The sequence below is a fragment of the Henckelia pumila genome, chromosome 2 (genome assembly GCF_033568475.1).
Source record: "Henckelia pumila isolate YLH828 chromosome 2, ASM3356847v2, whole genome shotgun sequence".
In the NCBI taxonomy this organism is placed as follows: Eukaryota; Viridiplantae; Streptophyta; class Magnoliopsida; order Lamiales; family Gesneriaceae; genus Henckelia; species Henckelia pumila.
In genome coordinates, this window is record NC_133121.1 from 140,076,778 (window position 1) to 140,099,600 (window position 22,823).

Consider the following 22,823-nt stretch of genomic DNA (forward strand, 5'->3'; position numbering starts at 1 on the left):
TTAATTCATGTAACTTACTCACATGTAATTAACTTTGGTTATAACCACATTTGTTTATTTTATTTTCTAAAATTCCATTTTTTATTTGTCTTTCCTCTTAATAAATGCACCTTGTTAGATCAGGTGTGTAGAAGAGGATGATGAATATACACATTTTAAAATTTTTGTTTTGATGAAGAACAAACAATTGAGTAGATGTTTTTTCAATCAACCAACTTTATCAACTTTTGTAGTTATTTGAACCACTTTAGAGTGTGGAAACAGTTCAAATAACTCCATTGAAATGAGCACACGCAAATCACAAATATACCAACAAGATAATGTAAGAATTCTAAATAAAGTACACAAGATATATGGATGTTTGGAGGTTGAATCTTTCTACGTTTCCTCTTATTTCACACATGAAGTAATTCACTATAACATTTTGGCTATTAAGACGTCTTGTAGTACACTCACTCCAAGATTAGAACATATAATTTTGAATTCTTAGATTTCAAGGATATAAAATTCACAGTGCTTATCAAACATGCACAACTTCAGCTTGGTTTGAATAAGCAAATTTAAACTATCAAACCCTTGAACTCAAGTCTTCTTTCTCGAGTAGTGAATGGATTTGAGAAACCCTCTAGAGATGATCCTTAGGATTTGATAACTTTCGTATTCAGGAAGGGTTGATGTAAGAAATATAAATATGACGATTTCAAGTGCTCAAATAGATTCTTAGCCATAGATCAGGAGTTTGATTCTTTTTACCAACACGTTCTTGGAATAGTCTATCACACAAGATTTTTCTGTTGTGGTTTATCTGTCTAATGTAGTTTTTATGCTATTGCGTCAGTCTGGAAGTTTACCCAATATGCACCGAAAGATAACGACAGTGGGTTTCCACATCATAAAAAAAGAGAAGAGATGTCTTCGTCTTCCTTGATGTCATCGTGCTTCCTTAATAGAGAGTTCATAATAATAAATGTGCTATTTGGATATGATCATCCAAATGAGGAAACAACGGTTGTAGACAGCCTCTACGCGTACTTTAGGCAATGAAAATTTGGGGTAATATATTGACTTCTTCATCCTTGGTAGTTGTGTATTGCTTATCAACTGATTTGTTTATGATAAAGTTTGCTCGCTAGCTTAGAAAAATTCTCTTGATATGAAGACCGATCGGGGAGAGATGTCCGTTGTTAATCCGGACGTGGTAGCTATCTACACAAGTAATGTAAACATTTTAAGCGGGGAATAGCTACCGGTTGAGATCTTGAACTTCTTGGAACACGAAGACCTGGATTACAAGAAAAACGACATCAGATTCTATAACAATGATATATTGTTTATCATCACCAAAACTTAGAGAATCTATTTTTTTGGTGATGACAAAATTTAAGCCCCGAGAAAATATGCATAAAGTAAGATTATGAATTTCAATGATTTCATTAAGGTTGTAATGAACTTCATTTTGTTTACAAGATGAGATAACCTATTACACCTACCGAAAGGAAAAAAGAGTCTAAGATCTAAACCAGGAAGCGCTTGATCCAAAGCTTACTTCTTTCATTGGATCCTGGACCTCTACCACCACCTTTCCTTTTTTTTATTTTCTCTTCTTCTCTCTTTATTCTGGCCTCATTTTGTCTTCTCCTGGCTTCTTTTGCTTTGTGTTTTTGTTCTTCGCGACACACTAATTTGATCAATAATCTCTTTTATTTGAGCACCACTGGCTGCTTGCATGGTATCCCGTATCCTTACGTGCAGTTAGTCGCTGTTTGGATTGAGTCATCTGGCTAGACAAGGTAAGGATAATATTGTTGGTTGACTTCTTGTCTGCCTTAAAATCTTTGAGATCGGCCTGCACTGTTTCTGCCAATTTGGAGAATTTTTCGAGAAGAACCTATCGAGAATCATTATCAACCAAAGTATTGTCATCAATACTCATATTCATAGAGCCTGTTAGTTGCATAATGTGATGAAGATGGCGAGTAATTGCTTCAATTGTTTGGTCGTCAGATGTTTGAAAACAGGGCTCGTAAAGGTTCAACCATCAAGAGGAAAATCGCTGCTTGAAATTGCGGATCCAGGATTTTTAGTCTATCCGGGATAAAACTCTAAGCTCTTGTAATATACTTTAATATTTTGAATTAAACTACTCGAGATACCATCAAATTAAAAAAAAATTATTCAAAATTTTTATATACAAAAGTTAAAAAAAATTTGGGCCCACCCGGGCTTCAACGTGGTTCCGCCCTTGGCTGCTTGGAATCCAGGAAGCATGCTTGTACTCCAACACGCAAAACCGCATACTGGGCGTGTTGGAGCCCGCAAAGTTCTGCGCTCAAGCGTGCCATATTTTCACGCTCGAGCCCAAGCTTCTGTCTTGGAAAGTTTTTTAATTTCATTTTAACCCCTTCGGTTCAATTTTTCCAACAATATGCATATCTCAAAGAATCATAGTAGTATCACAATTATATATCACTCTTAGTTTCTCCCCTTAGTTATCACTAGAGTTACTTGTATTCGAGATTAAAAGAAAATGAGGCAAACTACATGACTCCTAGACCCGAGCTCCACTTCTAAACTTTTCCCAACCCTCATGGCCTCCTACAGCTTGGACCTGATTCACATGTTGCAATGTACACACAAAAACAACGCAACAACCGAACAAATCGGTAAGTATATGAAAGAGTGGGTGCCCGGTGAGCCAACTTGTGGCTAAGGGCTTTGATGACTCTATGTATAAACAATCTTTTTTTTAATATAATTTACACTTTTATAATGGCGTTTACTTTATCTTTTATCATATTATTATGTTATGACATACTATAAAATGTTTAGATAAAGACCTTGAATATACTATAGTGTATGTAAGATGTGGTGGCACATGAGGATGGCTATCATGAAACACATCTTATAGTCACTGTATATTCTAAACAGTTCCTAGTCGATTGAGCCGTCCGTTAATAAGGATAAGGATCGCTCGAGATTGAGACTAGCATTTGCGATGCCGAGTACCACGTTTCATTGGTATGGAACATAGAGATGTTCAAAGCATGCAAATGGATATTCATACGATGAATGATCGAACTACCCTATCCGGACTTTCCAAGTGGTTATCACTTATCGAGTGGATAAAGTCCGCGGTTTTGGTTGTACACCATTAGTCCTTACTACTTGAAACATCATTGAGACTCTATATGCTAGTACTGTACTTTGACTCGTTTACCGACTCTATTGGGGTCATCAGGTGTCGGGATTGGGTACAGTTATGACACATATAGGAGTCGATGCTTTGTTGTCAAGGATTCACCACATACTTACTAGTGTGGATATCCTATGCAATCTGAGGAGATATTAGTGTGACGAATCTATGGCCAGAGTACATGATGTGTTTTAAGAAATGGTTTCTTAGTAGCACATGCGATGTCACTATTTGATCTTCAAGATGCATTGCATAGTTATCGAATCTCGAACGACTCTTGATTTACCAATGGTTGTTGATTCGATCGGGATATATGGATGAAGGGACCGTACTGTACGCTAACCAAAATCTATTGGTTCTTGCAGGCACTATCAGTGATACCTAGGGAATCATGGGGCGATGTTGCTAGTCGCTCTTACCATGATTCGATGGGCAAGTCGGAAATTGTTGTTCTGAGTCACAAGGAGTTGTGAGCCCACGGCTAGCTGTATCCCTGAACCATTGAGGGTCACACAAGTAATGGATTTTTAATCCCCGTTGAGATAATTAAATTTAAAGAGTTAAATTTAGTGAATAAAGAAGTGGAACTTCTTATATCAGAGTAGAGGAGTAAGATTTCCTAAAATGACATAGGGATGGACATTTTTGAAAATCACTGAATTCGGATTCAGAAAATTTATCTTGACTTTAAAAGATGCAGAAATGGTTTCTGTGCACATTGGTGAAATTGGTTTATCAATCTGAGTCACGATGAATTTTATATTAATTTCTGAACATGCGGGCTTTGCTTGTCAGGCTTGAACTTATGACTAATGGGCCCTAAGCTGTTAGCAGCCCACATTATAAATAAGTTATTGCAGTACAGAAATTACACGACAGAGGTCACAAAATTTTTCGAAAACCCTAGTTTTTCTATAAGTGGCCGCCGCCCCTATCTCTCTGTCGAAAAAAATTCCAGCCTGTGAATTTTGAATTTGCAGTCTGGTTTAACGGATCAAATTCGTTAATTCTCTTCGTAGAAACTTCTGATAGATTTTCTAGTGCAATCTATCAGAGGGATTAAACTTCTGTTCGTGGACCTGATTGAAGAATTGTTCGTCCATCAGTTCTTGGGATATACAACAAGAGCAGAGTAATCTGTTGGTGTCCATAATCTCGTTTCGAGATTTCAAGGTAAAAATTTAATTGTTATTTAATTTTTACACGCACAATTTAATCGTAAAGTTTTGATACCCATGATATGGAATCGTTCCATATAAAATTTTAAAACTTCCGCTGCGCCGGGTATCAATTCTGATTGATCTGATCACCGTTTTTCAACAGTGGTATCAGAGCCAGGTTGCTCAGATCAAGCGATTAAATTAATCAATTGTACAAAAAATTTTTATGCCTCGGTTTTTGAAACAAAACAAATTTTTAAAATTAAATTTTTTGACGGGCAAAACACGGGCAGCGATGGGGCTATCGTCGCTGCCCAAGGGGCAGCGACGGGCTGCCCGGCCCGAGCCCCTTTTTGGGGTGCGGGCTACCCGGGGTCGTCCCGGGCGGCCCGGGAAAATTTATTTTTAATTTTTTAATTAAAATTTTAATATGTTAAAATTCTAATTTTGTTCCGATCGAAAATTGTTTTTGATTGGTCCACGAGGCGTCGGATCGAATTGTTCGAGTCCGAAAATTTTAAAATTGATTTTTGGATAAATTTGAATTTTTGGAAAATTTATAGATTTTATCCGTTAAATCAGATTTTATGAAATTAATTATTTTTGGTAAAATTGATGATAAGATATGATCTTATGGAAATATTGAGTAAAATATGATTTTATGTATAAAATTGGATTTTATATGTAAAATATGATTTTATTTGATAAAAAAGATAAAATATGATTTTGTATGTAAAATAAGATTTTATATATGGAATATGATTTTATCCTTTTTAAATTTAATTGCCATTGCATGTTATCCAATAAATTAATTTTGAATTAAATATTATTGGATAAGGATGATCGATTGCCATGACCAATTTTGTAGGTGTATGTTAGGGAATTTACATTTATTTTTATTGTTTTTGGATTTATTAATGGGCCTGGTTTATGGCCCAATATGAATTGTCATATGTAATAAAAGTGGGCCTGGTTTATGGCCCGTTCCCACCCCTTAAAATATATCCCCTACTTGTCATAGTTATTTATTGTAAATACATTAGACTTAGTGGGAGATGAAGATTTGAAGAAATGGTGGGCCCAGCAGACAATGAATACTGAAGAAATGTAAATTGGAAGCTCAATGTAATAGGATTGCATTGCATACCTGCATATTACCTAGGATTGGACTTAGACTCGTGATTGGCAACCACGGGTCGATTAGAAATGGAATCGATCATCCTATATAATATATGATATTATCGTTGTATGCATGTTTTAGACTAAATTGTATGAATCCCGCAAGCATACAAATTTTAAATGATGAGACAAATTTTCAAAATTAAAATCCCTTATTTTAAATATGATTTAAAATTGATATCAAGATAAATAAAAAAAAATTAAATATTGTTTAAATGTTCCTACCTTCCATCAACGATCAATGTATGAGATGCTATCCGCGGATGCGGTCTGGCTCATATTATTGGGGGGGCCCGTTCGTCGGAAAGCTGTACATTGGATTGACACATGTTGTAAGTTGGGTGGAACTCCCATGGGATCGGCTCATATTATTGGGGGATCCACATGGCGACCTTCCATCACAACTTAATATTGATGGGTTATCTTGACATGTCACAATAAACGGCGTCATATTATTGGGCCCTTATTGGACATGAGGTAAAAACGTGGAGGTTGCTTTGGAAGCAATTGGGCTCTACCTTTTGAAAATTATGGTTGGCTAATATTATTCGGGACCATAGTTTGTCAATTGGACTCCATGTTCCCACTAAAAAAAACAGTTTTCCGTTTTCACTAGAGGGTAGTGAAATCATTAAAATAGTGGGAGTGAGATTCATAAAATAAATTTCGCCTATTTTATGTCTTAGTAAATTAATTAAACAATCACTGATTATTGTCTGTTTCTTTTCAGTATTTCATTAAGATGAATTCGCGCAATCCACTATTCTCTATTCTCGAACAAAATAAACTGGCTGGCGCAAACTATACGGAATGGTTCCGTAAGTTGAAGATTGTCTTGACCTCGGAGAAGATGCTCTACGTGTTAGAAAAATCTCCTCCGAAGGAAGCACCAGCTGATATAAGTCCGGAAGAGTTGGCCAAACTTGATATATGGTGGGACCATGATATCAAGGCCAAATGCTATATGCAAGCTTCGATGTCTGATGAACTCCAGAGGCGATTTGAGGATACCGTGAATGCTGCTGACATTCACGTACAACTCAAGGAACTTTTTGGGGCTCAATCGAGAGCTGAAAGGTTCGCTACTGTAAAAGAGTTAATGACGTGTCGCATGCGTGAAGGGACTTCGGTCCGTGATCATGGGGTACGAGTGATTTGGCTCATTCAGAAGTTGGTAACGCTTGATTTGGTATTAGAGCATGAACTCAATGTGGACTTATTACTTCTCTCTCTTCCTTCATCGTTGGACGGTTTTGTGGTGAATTTCAATATGAATAAGATAGAGGCCTCCCTTGAAGAGATGGTCAATATGCTTGTAACATATGAAGCCACTTTAAAGAAGGATAAACCAGTTCTCTTGGTGGGCTCCTCTTCTTCTGCTAAGAAGGGGCCAAGTACAAAGGCTAAGAAACGTTCTGCCCCATCCAAGAAAACCGGACCCGAGAAGAAGAACAAGACAAATGCTTCAAACATGGAAAAGTCCAAGGATGTTTGCCATCACTGCAAGAAACCTGGTCATTGGAAACGTAACTGCAAGGAATATCTAGAGCAGTTGCGAACTGCGAAGGGTATGTTTTATATTGAAATAAATGTTTCACTTAATACTACTTCTTGGGTATTGGATACCGGATGTGGATCTCACATTTGCAATGATTTGCAGGTGATGACAAGAAGTCGCAAGCTAAGAATGGGTGAGACCCAGCTGAGACTCGGAAATGGTTCTAGAGTTGAAGCCAAAGCTGTGGGAGACGTTTATTTAATTTTGCAGAACGATTTTAAGTTACTTTTGAGAGATGTTTTATTTGTTCCAGATTTGATTAAAAACATTATTTCTGTTTCTATTCTTGATAGAGATGGTTTTTCTTGCAATTTTGTGAATGAGATTTGCAATATATACAAGAATGAATGTTTGATTGGAAATGGACAACTTGAAAACGATCTATATAACTTAAAATTAAAAGACGTTTCGATAAATTATGTTGATAAACCGGTAACAACAAACAAAAGGAAAATCGATAGTCAAAACCCGGCAAACCTTTGGCATGCTAGGCTAGGTCATATTTCCTCAAGGAGGATGAACAAGCTAGTGGGAGAGGGCATGTTTGATATGTCTGATATTAACTCTCTACCTACTTGTGAATCCTGCTTGAAAGGAAAAATGACTAAATCTCCATTCAAGGGGAAACCTGAGCGTAGTCAAAATCTGTTGGATTTGATCCATACAGATGTTTGTGGTCCATTTAGAATTGGTACTCAATTTGGCCACACCTACTTCATTACCTTTACCGATGATTATTCAAGGTATGGGTATTTATATTTAATGAAATATAAGTCTGAAGCATTTGAAAAGTTCAAAGAATTCAAGGCTGAAGTAGAAAACAAGCAAGGTAAAAGTATTAAAGCACTTTGATCGGATCGAGGTGGAGAATACTTAAGTACCGAGTTTTTGGACTATCTAAAAGAGAATGAGATTCTCTCTCAGTGGACTCCTCCTATGACACCTCAGCTGAATGGTGTATCGGAGCGTCGTAATCGAACTTTGTTGGACATGGTTCGATCCATGATGAGCTTCATTGAGCTTCCACCTTCGTTTTGGGGCTACGCGCTTGAAATGGCAGTATTGTTGTTGAACAACGTCCACACCAAAACAGTGGATAAAACACCATACGAGTTATGGAATGGCAAAGCTCCTAAGTATTCGTACTTGAGGATTTGGGATTTCCTGCTTACGTGAAGCAGACAGTGGGAGATAAGTTGGATAGTCGATCCACCTTATGTTATTTTGTAGGGTATCCGAAGAATTCAATCGGATATTATTTCTATCATCCTACTGAAACAAAAGTGTTTGTTTCAAGGAATGCCACCTTCTTGAAGAAGGAGTTCTTATTGGATAAGAAAGGCGAGATGATGGAACTCGAAGAAATTCGAGAAGAACCCAAGATACAAAATAATGATCCTACACCTCAGGAACCATTAATGGACACGCCTATACCTAGAAGATCCGAGAGGACTTCTAGACCTCCTATTCGATATGGTCTTCTTCTTGAAGGGGATCAAGATGAACCCGACGTTGGATGTGATCCAAGAAACTTCAAGGAAGCAATTTTTGATGCGGATTCAAATTTATGGCTTGAAGCTATGCAGTCGGAAATAGATTCGATGCATACAAACCAAGTTTGGTCTTTAGTAGATCCTCCCGATGGAATTGTTCCAATAGGGTGTAAATGGATCTACAAGAGAAATCTTGGGCCTGATGGTAAGGTATTGATCTACAAGGCACGATTGGTGGCGAAAGGTTATACTCAAAGACAAGGAGTTGACTATGATGAAACCTTTTCACCAGTTGCAATGTTCAAGTCCATAAGAATCCTTATTGCCATAGCAGCATGGTATGACTATGAGATATGGCAAATGGATGTAAAGACTGCATTTCTTAATGGAAACATTAAGGAAGAGATCTATATGACGCAGCCTGAGGGATACACATCCATGGGAAGCGAGCATAAGGTATGCAAGCTTCAAAGATCGATCTATGGTCTCAAACAAGCATCAAGAAGTTGGAACCAAAAATTTGATGAAACAATAAAGGATTTTGGTTTCATCAAGAACCCGGAGGAACTGTGCGTGTACAAGAAAGTAGTTAAGGATACTGTGACATTCTTAGTACTTTATGTTGATGACATCCTACTCATTGGGAATGACTTAGGGATTTTGCAGTCAACAAAGATATGGTTATCAGGTAGATTCTCGATGAAGGATTTAGGTGAGGCATCCTATATTCTAGGGATATAGATCTATAGAGATAGATCTAAGAGAATGATAGGACTCACTCAAGCAACCTACATCGACACCATATTGAAAAGGTTTTCAATGGATGGGTCCAAGAGAGGACATCTACCTATGTGTCATGGAGTTTCTCTATCCAAGTCCATGTGTCCCAAGACTGATGAAGAGATAGAGAAAATGACACATGTACCATATGCGTCAGCCATAGGTAGTATCATGTATGGGATGATATCTACCAGACCGGATGTAGCATTTTCTCTGAGTGTCATGAGCAGATATCAAGCCAATCCCGGTCAAATGCATTGGAAAGCCGTGAAGGACATTCTTAAGTACTTACGAAGGACTAAGAATATGTTCATGGTATATGGAGAAAGAGAACTGAAATTGGAAGGCTATACCGACTATAGCTTCCAAAGTGACGTGGATGACTCGAAGTCAACCTCTGGATTTGTGTTCATGCTCAATGGCGGTGCTGTCTCTTGGAAGAGTTCCAAGCAGGACACCACTGCGGATTCCACCACTGAGGCAGAATACATTGCGGCATCAGCTGCTGCTAAAGAGGCCGTTTGGATGAGGAATTTCGTCCAAGAGTTGGGCGTTATTCCTGAAGTTGTTGGTCCAGTCCTGGTGTACTGTGACAACACGGTGCCGTTGCTCAGGCAAAGGAACCAAGGTCTCATCAAAGATGCAAACACGTACTGAGGAAATACCACATCATCCGGGAGATCGTGGAAAGAGGAGACATCACTGTCGAGAGAGTGGCCTCTGCAGACAATATCGCTGATCCACTTACTAAGCCCTTGCCAGGACCATTATTTGACAAACATCGCGAAGCAATGGGACTGTGTAGTATGACTAGTTGGCTTTAGGGCAAGTGGGAGATTGAAAGAGTGGGTGCCCGGTGAGCCAACTTGTGGCTAAGGGCTTTGATGACTCTATGTATAAACAATCTTTTGTTTAATATAATTTACACTTTTATAATGGCGTTTACTTTATCTTTTATCATATTATTATGTTATGACATACTATAAAATGTTTAGATGAAGACCTTGAATATACTATAGTGTATGTAAGATGTGGTGGCACATGGGGATGGCTATCATGAAACACATCTTATAGTCACTGTATATTCTAAACAGTTCCTAGTCGATTGAGCCGTCCGTTAATAAGGATAAGGATCGCTCGAGATTGAGACTAGCATTTGCGATGCCGAGTACCACGTTTCATTGGTATGGAACATAGAGATGTTCAAAGCATGCAAATGGATATTCATACGATGAATGATCGAACTACCCTATCCGGACTTTCCAAGTGGTTATCACTTATCGAGTGGATAAAGTCCGCGGTTTTGGTTGTACACCATTAGTCCTTACTACTTGAAACATCATTGAGACTCTATATGCTAGTACTGTACTTTGACTCGTTTACTGACTCTATTGGGGTCATCAGGTGTCGGGATTGGGTACAGTTACGACACATATAGGAGTCGATGCTTTGTTGTCAAGGATTCACCACATACTTACTAGTGTGGATATCCTATGCAATCTGAGGAGATATTAGTGTGACGAATCTATGGCCAGAGTACATGATGTGTTTTAATAAATGGTTTCTTAGTAGCACATGCGATGTCACTATTTGATCTTCAAGATGCATTGCATAGTTATCGAATCTCGAACGACTCTCGATTTACCAATGGTTGATTCGATCGGGATATATGGATGAAGGGACCGTACTGTACGCTAACCAAAATCTATTGGTTCTTGCAGGCACTATCAGTGATACCTAGGGAAAAATGGGGCGATGTTGCTAGGCGCTCTTACCATGATTCGATGGGCAAGTCGGAAATTGTTGTTCTGAGTCACAAGGAGTTGTGAGCCCACGTCTAGCTGTATCCCTGAACCATTGAGGGTCACACAAGTAATGGATTTTTAATCCCCGTTGAGATAATTAAATTTAAAGAGTTAAATTTAGTGAATAAAGAAGTGGGACTTCTTATATCAGAGTAGAGGAGTAAGATTTCCTAAAATGACATAGGGATGGACATTTTTGGAAATCACTGAATTCGAATTCAAAAAATTTATCTTGACTTTAAAAGATGCAAAAATGGTTTTTGTGCACATTGGTGAAATTGGTTTATCAATCTGAGTCACGATGAATTTTATATTAATTTCTGAACATGCGGGCTTTGCTTGTCAGGCTTGAACTTATGACTAATGGGCCCTAAGCTGTTAGCAGCCCACATTATAAATAAGTTATTGCAGTACAGAAATTACACGACAGAGGTCACAAAATTTTTCGAAAACCCTAGTTTTTCTATAAGTGGCCGCCGCCCCTCTCTCTCTGTCGAAAAAAATTCCAGCCTGTGAATTTTGAATTTGCAGTCTGGTTTAACGGATCAAATTCGTTAATTCTCTTCGTAGAAACTTCTGATAGATTTTCTAGTGCAATCTACCAGAATTAAACTTCTGTTCGTGGACCTGATTGAAGAATTGTTCGTCCATCAGTTCCTGGGATATACAACAAGAGCAGAGTAATCTGTTGGTGTCCATAATCTCATTTCGAGATTTCAAGGTAAAAATTTAATTGTTATTTAATTTTTACACGCACAATTTAATCGTAAAGTTTTGATACCCATGATATGGAATCGTTCCATATAAAATTTTAAAACTTCCGCTGCGCCGGGTATCAATTCTGATTGATCTGATCATCGTTTTCCAACAGTATAAACTTAGTATGAAACAACGGAATATATAAATAGTCAATTATGGAAACATCCATGCATTTCACATATAAGCAGCAACTATACAATACAAGGACAAATGAACAAAGGTTATCAAAGATCAAGGCTCAAAACTGACACCGGTTTAGATACAAAAACACATCAACTCATCATCAGTGCTAAAGCTCATCACTGATGCTATACCCGAAGTCTAAGTATCAATGCTAAAATCTCATCATCGATACTTGAAATCAAAGCTAATAACTCATAGACGATATCAGTGTTGGAACACGTTTCAGATCAGTGTGATCTGATACCCGAAGCAGCGGAAGTTTAAAAATTTTTATTTTCTTATATGAAACAATTCCATATCATGGGTATCAAATCCCAACGATTAAAATCAACAAGTAAAATAATAATAACAATTAATATTTTACCTCTTCAAGCTATGGCTTGATTATGGACACCAACAAATTAATCTGCTCTTGTTGTAAATTCCCAAGAACTGATGACTCGCTCGATCAACTCCTGAATTAGGTCCACGAACAGAAAACTGAAACCCTCTGATTGATTGCACTAGAAATCAATCAGATGTTTATCGAAGATATTTACAGATTGATACAGACTGAATTCTCTCTCAAAAGGGAGACAGAATTCGAAAATCTCCTTAGAACTGTTCTAGGGCAAGGTATTTATAGGCTTTGGAGTGAGAGAGTCACTCTGCATTTCCAGGGTAGTGGCCACGATCTGGGTCGTGCGTGCAGGAATTGCCCACGTTTACCTGTCACGCACGATGGACCCGAAAGGCTCGGGATTATGGCAATCGTGGGGATCATGCCCTTGAGAAATGGGCGTTGTTTAAGTCATGAAGACCTAGTCTTCCCGGGATCCTGAAGCTCCTGGTCTTCCCAGGATCCCAGGATCCTGGGCTGCCTTTATACAGCCTTGACACCCCTGACTTTGCATAGCCCTGCTACCCTTGCCTTACCGGGGTTTCACTACTCCTCCCTAAAATAGTCAGGCTAGAGTCATACTCGCTGCCCTGACAAGCTTCCCTGACGTTCCTGTCTTTCCATAACCATGATACCCCTGTCTTCCCGGGGTATCACCACTCCATGGCGGGTTAAATATATTTTGAAATTTTTTGAATAGTGTAGTAGGGCAAAGCCAAAGTGCCCTGCTTATTGTCCTGATTAGGCCTCATGCGACTTATACCCCAACGGGCGGGAGAAATAGAATTTTCAAATTTTAAAAAATGACAAGGCTGACGTCAACCCTAGAAGTTGAAAAAACGGGCAAGGGTCCGCAGCCGTTATCTGTCCTTTCAATCTGACCGTATCATCATTACCCTGCCCGGTCCCACTTCCCAAGCTTACCCCAACCTCTGATCGTCCTCAAATCTACGACCTAAATTCATCACGAACCTGTATATATAATCCGTATCCCAAACCCTAATTCACTTTCTTCCACCCGGTGCATTTTATTTCTCTACAATTTCCCGATATTCCTTCTCCGGCGATTTTGCAAAATCCGGCTAGCTTTCCCTGCTTTTTCATGCACCTCCTATCTTTGCTGTAAGTTTTCCCCTTCTCCTCAGCTAAATTTCCCCTTATTTTAGTTTTTTCCATTCAAAAGAATGTCGGAATCTGCCTTCTCCACTTCTGGGGCCAACGCTCGTGGCTCAGACCACGTAGAGTCCGAGGCCTTGCGCCATGATTCTCCTTCTCCTGTTAATTCTGCTGTTCAGGCAGTGGCAGCCGCCCCGTTTTCTTCTCGTCCCAAGAAATCCCAAGCCGGGACATCTAAAGATAAGGGCAAAGCCAAAGTGCCTCACCCCACTACTCTTACCGCCCTTCCCAAACCAAACCCTGAAGGTCTCTGGTTTAGCCAAGTCATAAGTACCCTTCGCCCAGAATCTATAGAAGAGCTCTGGGCTATGGTTAACATCCCTCATTCCTATTCTATTCTTATCCCCGGCCCCCTGGGCCGGGCTGGCCAGCCTCCCAAGGGGTTTTACACCTTTTTCAGGGAACATCTCAGGAATGGGCTTCGTTTTCCTGTCCATCCTTTCTATTATAAAATTGCTGCTTTTTACAAGGTACCTCTGAATCAGTTTCATCCGAATGCTTTCCGTATGATGGCTGCCACATATGTACTTTTTTTAAAAATAATTTGGCCATTACCCCTCTCGTTTTCCACTACTACTATGCCTGCCGTTTTACGAAGATGTCATTTTCTTTAAATGCCCGGCAAAATGCCCGCTCCTTAGATGACACCCCATCCTCCTAGAAGGGGTGGAAGGAAAGATTCTTCTATGTTCAGCTACCTGATGCCCGAACCAGACCCACACAATTTTTGGGAGCCCTTCCTCCCCAGCCCAAACTCCCCAGGAATTATAAGCTAGAAGAACCATACCTCCGATCCCAAGAACTAGTGGAGAACCGGAAATTTCCTTCGGCCCCTCTCATGGAGGAGAGTAGTTTAATTTCTTATGGGTTGGGTGCCCGGGTAGTTGATCCGATGGACCGGATCATTGACGAATACGATGTCCTTGCCCCGGCCTCTGATATGCTTTACTGTTATTATGTACTTGTGTCATTTCCATGCGTTGTTTCTAATATACCCATTTTCCCCAATTTTCACACAGAAGAACCGGCCCCAAAAAGAAGAAATCTCGATTAATGAAGCAGGCTTTTGCTAAAAAATGGGCAGCCGAGAAGGCAGCTGCCCAAGAAAAGGAAGGAGCTCGAGCTACAGATGCCCAAGAAAAGGAAGGAGCCCGGGCTGCGAAAACAGCCAGGAAAGCCAGAGTCCTTCAATTGGCGGAGGAACGTAGGGTCCAGCAAGCTCAAGACCGGGAGATTGCTGCTGCTTCCACCATCCCCATGACTTCCGCCCCCTCCCCCTTTGCTGCTCCCTTTGTGCTCCCGTCTGCGGAGACCAAGATGGCGGATGAGCCGGCCCCCATACTGCGTGTCCTTCTTCTCTTCTGACGCGGAAGAGAAAAACTATAAAGGAGCCCGAGATGGTCATAATAAGTGATCCAGAAGAGGTGGCTCCTCTCTCTCCTTCTTTCCAAAACGATTCCCAAGATGCCAAGGGATTATATATCTCTTGGACTTAGATGGGTGCCGGGGCCTGGAACCTCCCGGACTTAGGTAATGCCAAGGGCTTATATATGCCTTGGGCTTAAGACTGGTACCGAGGCCTGGAACCTCCCGGGCTTATATAATGCCAAGGGCTTATATATGTCTTGGCCCGGACTTAGGTAATGTCAAGGGCTTATATATGTCTTGGGCTTAAGACGGGTGCCGGGGCCTGAAACCTCCCGAGCTTATGTAATGCCAAGGACTTATATATGCCTTGGGCTTAAGACGGGTGCCGGGGCCTGGAACCTCCCGGGCTTATATAATGCCAAGGGCTTATATATGCCTTGGGATTAAGACAGGTGCCGGGGCCTGGAACCTTCCGTGCTTATATAATGCCAAGGGCTTATATATGCCTTGGGATTAAGACGGGTGTCGGGGCCTAGAACCTCCCGGGCTTATGTAATGCGAAGGACTTATATATGCCTTGGGCTTAAGACGGGTTCCAGGGCCTGGAATCTCCCAGACTTATATAATGCCAAGGGATTATATATGCCTTGGAATTAGATGGGTGCCGGGCCATGGAACCTCCCGGACTTAGGTAATTCCAAGGGCTTATATATGCCTTGGGCTTAAGACGGGTGCCAGGGCCTGGAACCTCCCGGGCTTATGTAATGCCAAGGGCTTATATATGCCTTGGGCTTAAGACGGGTGCCGGGGCCTGGAACCTCCTGGGCTTATATAATGTCAAGGGTTTATATATGCCTTGGACTTAGATGGGTGCCGGGGCCTGGAACCTCCCGGACTTAGGTAATGCCAAGGGCTTATATATGCCTTGGCTTAAGACGGGTGCCGAGGCCTGGAACTTCCCGAGCTTATGTAATTTCAAGGGCTTATATATGCCTTGGGCTTAAGATGGGTGCCGGGGCCTGGAACCTCCCGGGCTTATATAATGCCAAGGGCTTATACATGCCTTGGACTTAGATGGGTGTCGGGGCCTGGAACCTCCCGGACTTTTATAATGCCAAGGGCTTATATATGCCTTGGACTTAGATGGGTGCCGGGGCCTGGAACCTCTCGGACTTAGGTAATACCTAGGGCTTATATATGCCTTGGTCTTAAGACGGGTGCAGGGGCCTGGAACCTCCCGGGCTTATGTAATGCCAAGGGCTTATATATGCCTTGGGCTTAAGACGGGTGCCAGGGCCTGGAACCTCCCGGACTTATATAATGCCAAGGGCTTATATATGCCTTGGACTTAGATGGGTGCCGGGGCCTGGAACCTCCCGAACTTAGGTAATGCCAAGGTCTTATATATGCCTTGGGCTTAAGATGGGTGCTGGGGCTTGGAACCTCCCGGACTTAGATAATGCCAAGGGCTTATTTATGCCTTGTACTTAGATGGGTGCCGAGGCCTGGAACCTCCCGGACTTAGATAATAATAAAAGAAAAACTTCTTGAATGATTAAACTCCTTCATTAATAAACATCAAGTACAAACATTAAACGAAATATTTCTTCAAGTGTAAAGCATTCCATGGTCGTTTGAGGGGGCGTCCCTGACTATCTTGTAGGTACCAAGTATTGGCACCGACCTTTCTGACCAGTTGTAGCCCCTCCCATCGGGCATCTAACTTCCCTACTTTCTCTGCTGGATTAACCCTCTTCAACACAAACTCTCCTTCTTGAAATTCCCGGGGCTTGACTTTTCTATTATAGGCTCTCATCACCCGAGCTCTGTAGGCCTCCATTCTGCGAGCTGCTTTGTTTCTTCGCTCTTCATGGAGATCCAATTCTTGTGCCCGGGCTCCTTCTTTTTGTATCTTCATATGCCCTAATCCGAGCGGAAGGTTGTCCAATCTCTACGGGCAGAATAGCCTCCGAACCATATACAAGGCTAAAAGGTGATTCTTGTGTTGCAGTATGGGGAGTGGTGCGATAGACCCACAACACACTCGGGATCTCCTCTACCCAATCTTTCCTCATTTCATGCAACCGAGCCTGCAAATATCGAACAATAGTACGGTTGTTTACCTCTGTTTGACCATTAATTTGAGGGTAGGCGACCGAGGTGAAGGCCTGTTTAATATCCTTCTCTGCACACCAATCTGCCAATTTCTGCCCCTGAAATTGCCTACCATTATCCGAGACCAACTTCCTTGGGAGCCCAAACCGGCATACTATATTTTTCCACAAAAACTTCATCACCTCGCCTTATGTTATTTTTTCCAAAGGCTCCGCCTCCACCCACTTGGAAAAATAATCCACGGCTACAAACAAGAATTTCTTCTGTGTCTGGGCTTGTGGGAAAGGCCCTACTATGTCCAAACCCCATTGATCAAAGGGACACGAGGCCCATACCGGATTCAAATTACTTGCCGGGCTATGCTGCACGTTACCAAACCTCTAACATCCTTTACAAGACCGGGAAATTTTAAATGAATCAGTCTGCAAAGTGGGCCACCAATATCCTGAAAGTAATACCCTTCAAGCCAGACTCATAGACCCTCCGTGATTTCCACAGCATCCCTCGTGCACTTCCCGCAAGACATACTCTGTTTCCCCCTCTACCAAGCATTTGAGCAAAGGTCCCTGATAGGAACGCCTATATAGCCTACCTCCCAAGATAGCAAACCTGGGTGTCTGTCTCCGTATGAGCCGGGCTCGTCCTTTGTCTGCTGGAAGATCCCCATTAGTAAGGTACTTGACCATCGGGGCCATCCATGTATCTTTTCGGACGATCGGCTCCCGGGCTTCTATGGAAGCCACCATTGCCCTCTGCATCAAATATTCTTTATCCTCATTTTTCCCAGTGACAGCTCTTTTAGCCAAGGCGTCTGCTCCTATATTTTATTCCTGGGGTATCTGCTCTATACTCCAAGTAATGAAACTGGCCCCAAGATCTTCAATTACCTTACAATATTTCATCAATTTTTCCTCTCGGGTATAGGAGGGGTCTTCTTTACTTGCTGGAAAACCAACTGTGAGTCAGAGTATATTATAATATGACTTACCCCGACCTCCCGAGCCTGTCTCATCCCAGCTATCACAGCCTCATATTCAGCTTCATTGTTGGAGGCCTGAAAATCCAGTTTCATGGCTATCTCGATTTTCTCTTGGGTGGGTGAGATCAGAATGACCCCTACGCCCTGCCTCCAACACCACTGGCTCCATCTACAAAAACCATCCATACTTCTTCTTGACCAAAAGTTGCCACCTCTGTCAAAAAATTGGATAAAGCCTAGGCTTTGATGGCCTTACGCGACTGGTGTTCAATGTCATTCTCTCCCAACTCTACTGACCATTTTACGAGCCTCCTTGAGGCATCTGGATGGGTCATGATTCGCCCTAGGAGGCTATTAGTAAAAAAAGTTACCGGGTGAGACAAGAAATAAGGCCTCAATTTCCGGGTTGTTATTACCAGAGCTAGGGCCATCTTTTCAATCTCCGTATATCTAACTTTCGCCCCCTTCAAAGCATGACTGACATAATATACATGTCTCTGATCTCCCTTTTCCTCTTTTATTAGAACAGTTCTGACCGCTCTCTCAGTAATAGACAGATATACCCACAATCTTTCCCCTGGCTCTGGCTTAACCAACATAGGCAAGCTAACCAAATGCTCCTTCAATTCCTGAAAGGCTTGCTCGCACTGCTCAGTCCAGCCAAATCTCTGGGCTTTACGTAACACTTGGAAAAAGTGATAGCTGCGATGAGCTGACCGAGCTATAAACCGAGCCAAGGCTGTAATTCGCCCGGTCAATCGCTGTACCTCCTTGATTGATGTTGGCGAAGGCATTTCCTGCAACAGTTTTACCTTTTCTGGGTTGAATTCTATCCCACGTTCAGTCACCATGAACCCTAGAAACTTGCCACTTTTCACTCCAAACATACACTTGGTTGGATTCAACTTGATCCCATGCCGCCGAACTGTGGCAAAAGTTTCTTCTAGGTCGGGTATAAAGCAATCCCGGGTCCTAGATTTCACCAATATATCATCCACATATACCTCCACATTCCGACCCACATGCTCTCGGAACACTTTGTCTATCATTCTCTGATATGTAGCCCCTTCATTTTTTAGACCAAATGGCATAACCACGTAAAAAAAGTACCTCCCGATGTGATAAAGCTGACTTTGTCTTGATCTTCCAGGGCTAAAGGAATTTGATGATAACCCTGGTATGCATCCATGAAACAAAACAATTCACAACCGGATGTGGAGTCTACCAATTGGTCAATCCAGGGTAAAGGATAACAATCCTTGGGACAGGCTTTATTTAAGTCCCGGAAATCCACACACATCCGCCACTTTCCTGTGGCATTTGGTACCAGCACTACATTGGACAACCAAGTAGGAAATTGTACTTCCTTGATGTGCTCGGCCCGTAGTAGCTCTTGAACCTTCTCCGCGATCACTTTATCCTTCTCGGCTCCGAAATGTCTTTTCTTTTGTAGCACAGGCCGGGATCCAGGGGTGATGTTAAGTTTGTGCTCCGCAACATGAGGTGAAACTCCCATCAAATCACCCTGAGCCCAGGCAAACACATCCATGTTCCGGATGAGACAATTTTTCAGTGGCTCGGCCAAATTTGTTTCTATACAATCCTGACAGATTTCCCTGATTGCCCGAGCACCAGCTCCACCTCTTCATATTCGCCTTTAAACTCCTCCACAGAACAGACTTCTCTTCCCCCCTGGCCTCCCTCCTTCCCGATCTGCCTCGCTCTTTTGTAATCTACTTTAACCGTCTCAACATAACACTTTCGGGAAGAAGGTTGATCTCCTTGGACTTCTCCTACCTTATCTCCCACGGGAAATTTAATCTTCTGATGATAAGCTGAGGCCACAGCTCTGAAGGAATTCATAGCCGGCCTCCCCAAGATAATGTTGTAAGAGGATGGTGCTTCAACCAACGTGAACCTTGTCATGATCGTCTTATTCACATCTCCGGACCCCAAGGTTATGGGTAGCAACATTTCCCCTTGTGGCTGTACTGTGTGCCCAGCAAATCCGTACAAGGCAGTTTTTACGGGGCTCAAATCATACCCCTGCAAATCCATCTGCTCGAAGGCTTCCTGAAAAAGAACATTCATCGAGCTTCCTGAGTCTACAAACACCCTTCGTACATCATAATTAGCGATTCAAGCTTGTATCAGCAAGGCATCATTATGTGGCAAGTTCACTCCTTCAATCTCGGGGTCCAAATGTAATGATTGGCCCTGAATCCTGTCTCTTTTCCTCCACCCCCAGACTCTCCTTCCGACTCCAAGACTTTCTATCCCGGTTCGAGTCTCCGTCAGTAGATCCTCCTGATATCATGTTAATAACGCCTTTGGTTGGCCCATCTCCCGATTTTCTATCCTCTTTCGTAGAATCTATCTCTTGTTTTCTCTTTTCTCGGGAAGGAGTTACAGCCCGGGAGGGAACCGACATATGTGACCCCCGATACCAAGGCACGCTTCGGGGTTTTTTTGGATCGGCTTACCATCTCTAGTATAGGGCAGCTGGTGTCTCTGCTGCAGGGTCCGGCATTCATTGGTGTCATGAGTGCATTCTTGATGAAGTGCACAGTACTTCCAGGCCTTCTCTCTAGAGACAGGGGCCTGGGCTTCAACCCCTTCTTCGCACACGTGAACAGCCCTGTCTCGGATCCCTCTGTGAGGTGCATATCGAGACAACCGCCCCATGGGATCCTGGATTTCCATACTTCTTACTTAGTCCCGGCCTCCCTCTCGCCGGGCTACCTCTTTCTTTTGCCTCTGAGCCTCCTCCATGTTAATGTATTTCTCGGCCCGAGCTAACAAATCCTCGATAGTCCGGGGTGATTTTTTCACTGGTGATTTGAAAAATTCCTCCTCCAGAGAACTTGAGTAAAGGCAGTGATCTTGGTCTCCTGGGCGCAGGTCGGGACTTCCAAGGCAATCTTATTGAACCTTTTGATGTAGGCTCGTAAAGACTCCTCTCCTGATTGTTTTGCCTCAAATAGGATATAGGAATTTTTCCTATACCTCTTGCTACTGCTGAAGTCCTGTAAGAACACTTGCTTGAATTCTGCAAACGATCAAACACTCTGAGGCTCCAACTTCTCAAACCACCTTTAGGCAGAATCCACCAAAGTGGTTAAGAAGACTTTGCACTTGATCTTATCCCCATAGCAATGTAACATAGCTACATTCTCAAAACAAGCTAGGTGCTCCTCCGGGTCAGTGCTCCCATCGTACTCCCGGATTTTTGCCGATTTGTACTGAGATGGCGAAGGCTCCTCTATCACCTCCTGTGAAAAAGGGCAACCCGGGATCTTGGTAGGACAGGCCATTTTAGGATCCTCTTTTTCCAACTTCTGTATCTGTTGTGAAATTTCCTCGCAAGTGTACGAGTGTCAAGTTTTAATATAGTGAATAATTCAGATATCGATCCCACAGGAAGTAAAATGAAAATATTTAGTACTTGTAATTAAAATAGTCTAAAATTTATCTAGAAAATCAAACTTTGAGAATTTTGCAATAAAATAAATAATCAGATGATTTAAAAGAACGCACACAACTTTCAGATTAAAAATCAATCAGAGAAAAATGGTCTAGAGGTATAGACTTCACCTGGTTTCAACAACAATCAATCCTAATTAATTAATCTTCATGAATTCCAATCAATTAATAGCTAAGAAACACTTAAGTTTATTATTTCCCTCTCCCGAGCAACAAATAATGTTTATCAACAACAATTCAAATCCAATATTCCTATTAAGAATTTATCGCAGTGATCTATCACAAAATAATGTTCTCTTTAAAAGCTCTGTTAAAATCATACACTCTCCGAGCTGTATAAATAATTAGTAGTGTATTTTCTAATGTCCTATTCAAAATCCCATCTCCCGAGCAATGATTTCAAATAAATATAACAAATCAATTATTGATCAAATAATTGAAAAGACAATCAATTCTAGAAAAAATAATTAATCTAGAAGAAACTCAATTCAATAAAATCAAAAATTCATGAAAGTGTCTACACCAGGTTCCATCCGACCTCTAGACTATAAAAATTAGTTCATACTAAAATTCTGAAAATAATAAAAATAAATCCAAACATGTTCAGAATTAAATAAAAGATAAGAAACAAATCCGTCGTCGATGCCGTGTCCGGACTATCAAACTCCGTCTTCGTTCTTCAGTTAAGCTCCAGAAAATCTCCAGGAAAATCACACGATCAAACCCTTTGTTTTCTGTGTTATGAGTGGCGGCTCTCTCCAAGTTGTCTGACAAAGAATCTCTTTTATATCGCTCAGCAAAAGCCCACAAAAAGCCCAAGAATTTATTGCCCGAAATAATTAAAATTTCCAAATCAGCAACGGGGCGGACGCTCAATAGACGGCGCGGGCGCGCCTTCAACTCGTAATTTCCAATTCTTCAATTATGCGCGTTAGCTCTTCTCACTTCTCTGTTTAGAGCTCAATCAAGCGCTGACCAATAAGCCCAATAAGAAAGCCCAATACTATTCCTTCTTCTTTTTTGATCGTTTCTTTTCTTCTTTCTTTTATTCTTTCTTCTTTTTCTTCACAAATTCTCATTTTTCATCACTTTTCCTCCTTTTTCACATAAATTCCATAATTTCCTACAAACACAAAAACAACAAAATACCCACATAAATCTGTTCGAAACAAGCAATTAACAATTAAAAGCATATATAAATTAAGTGTATAAA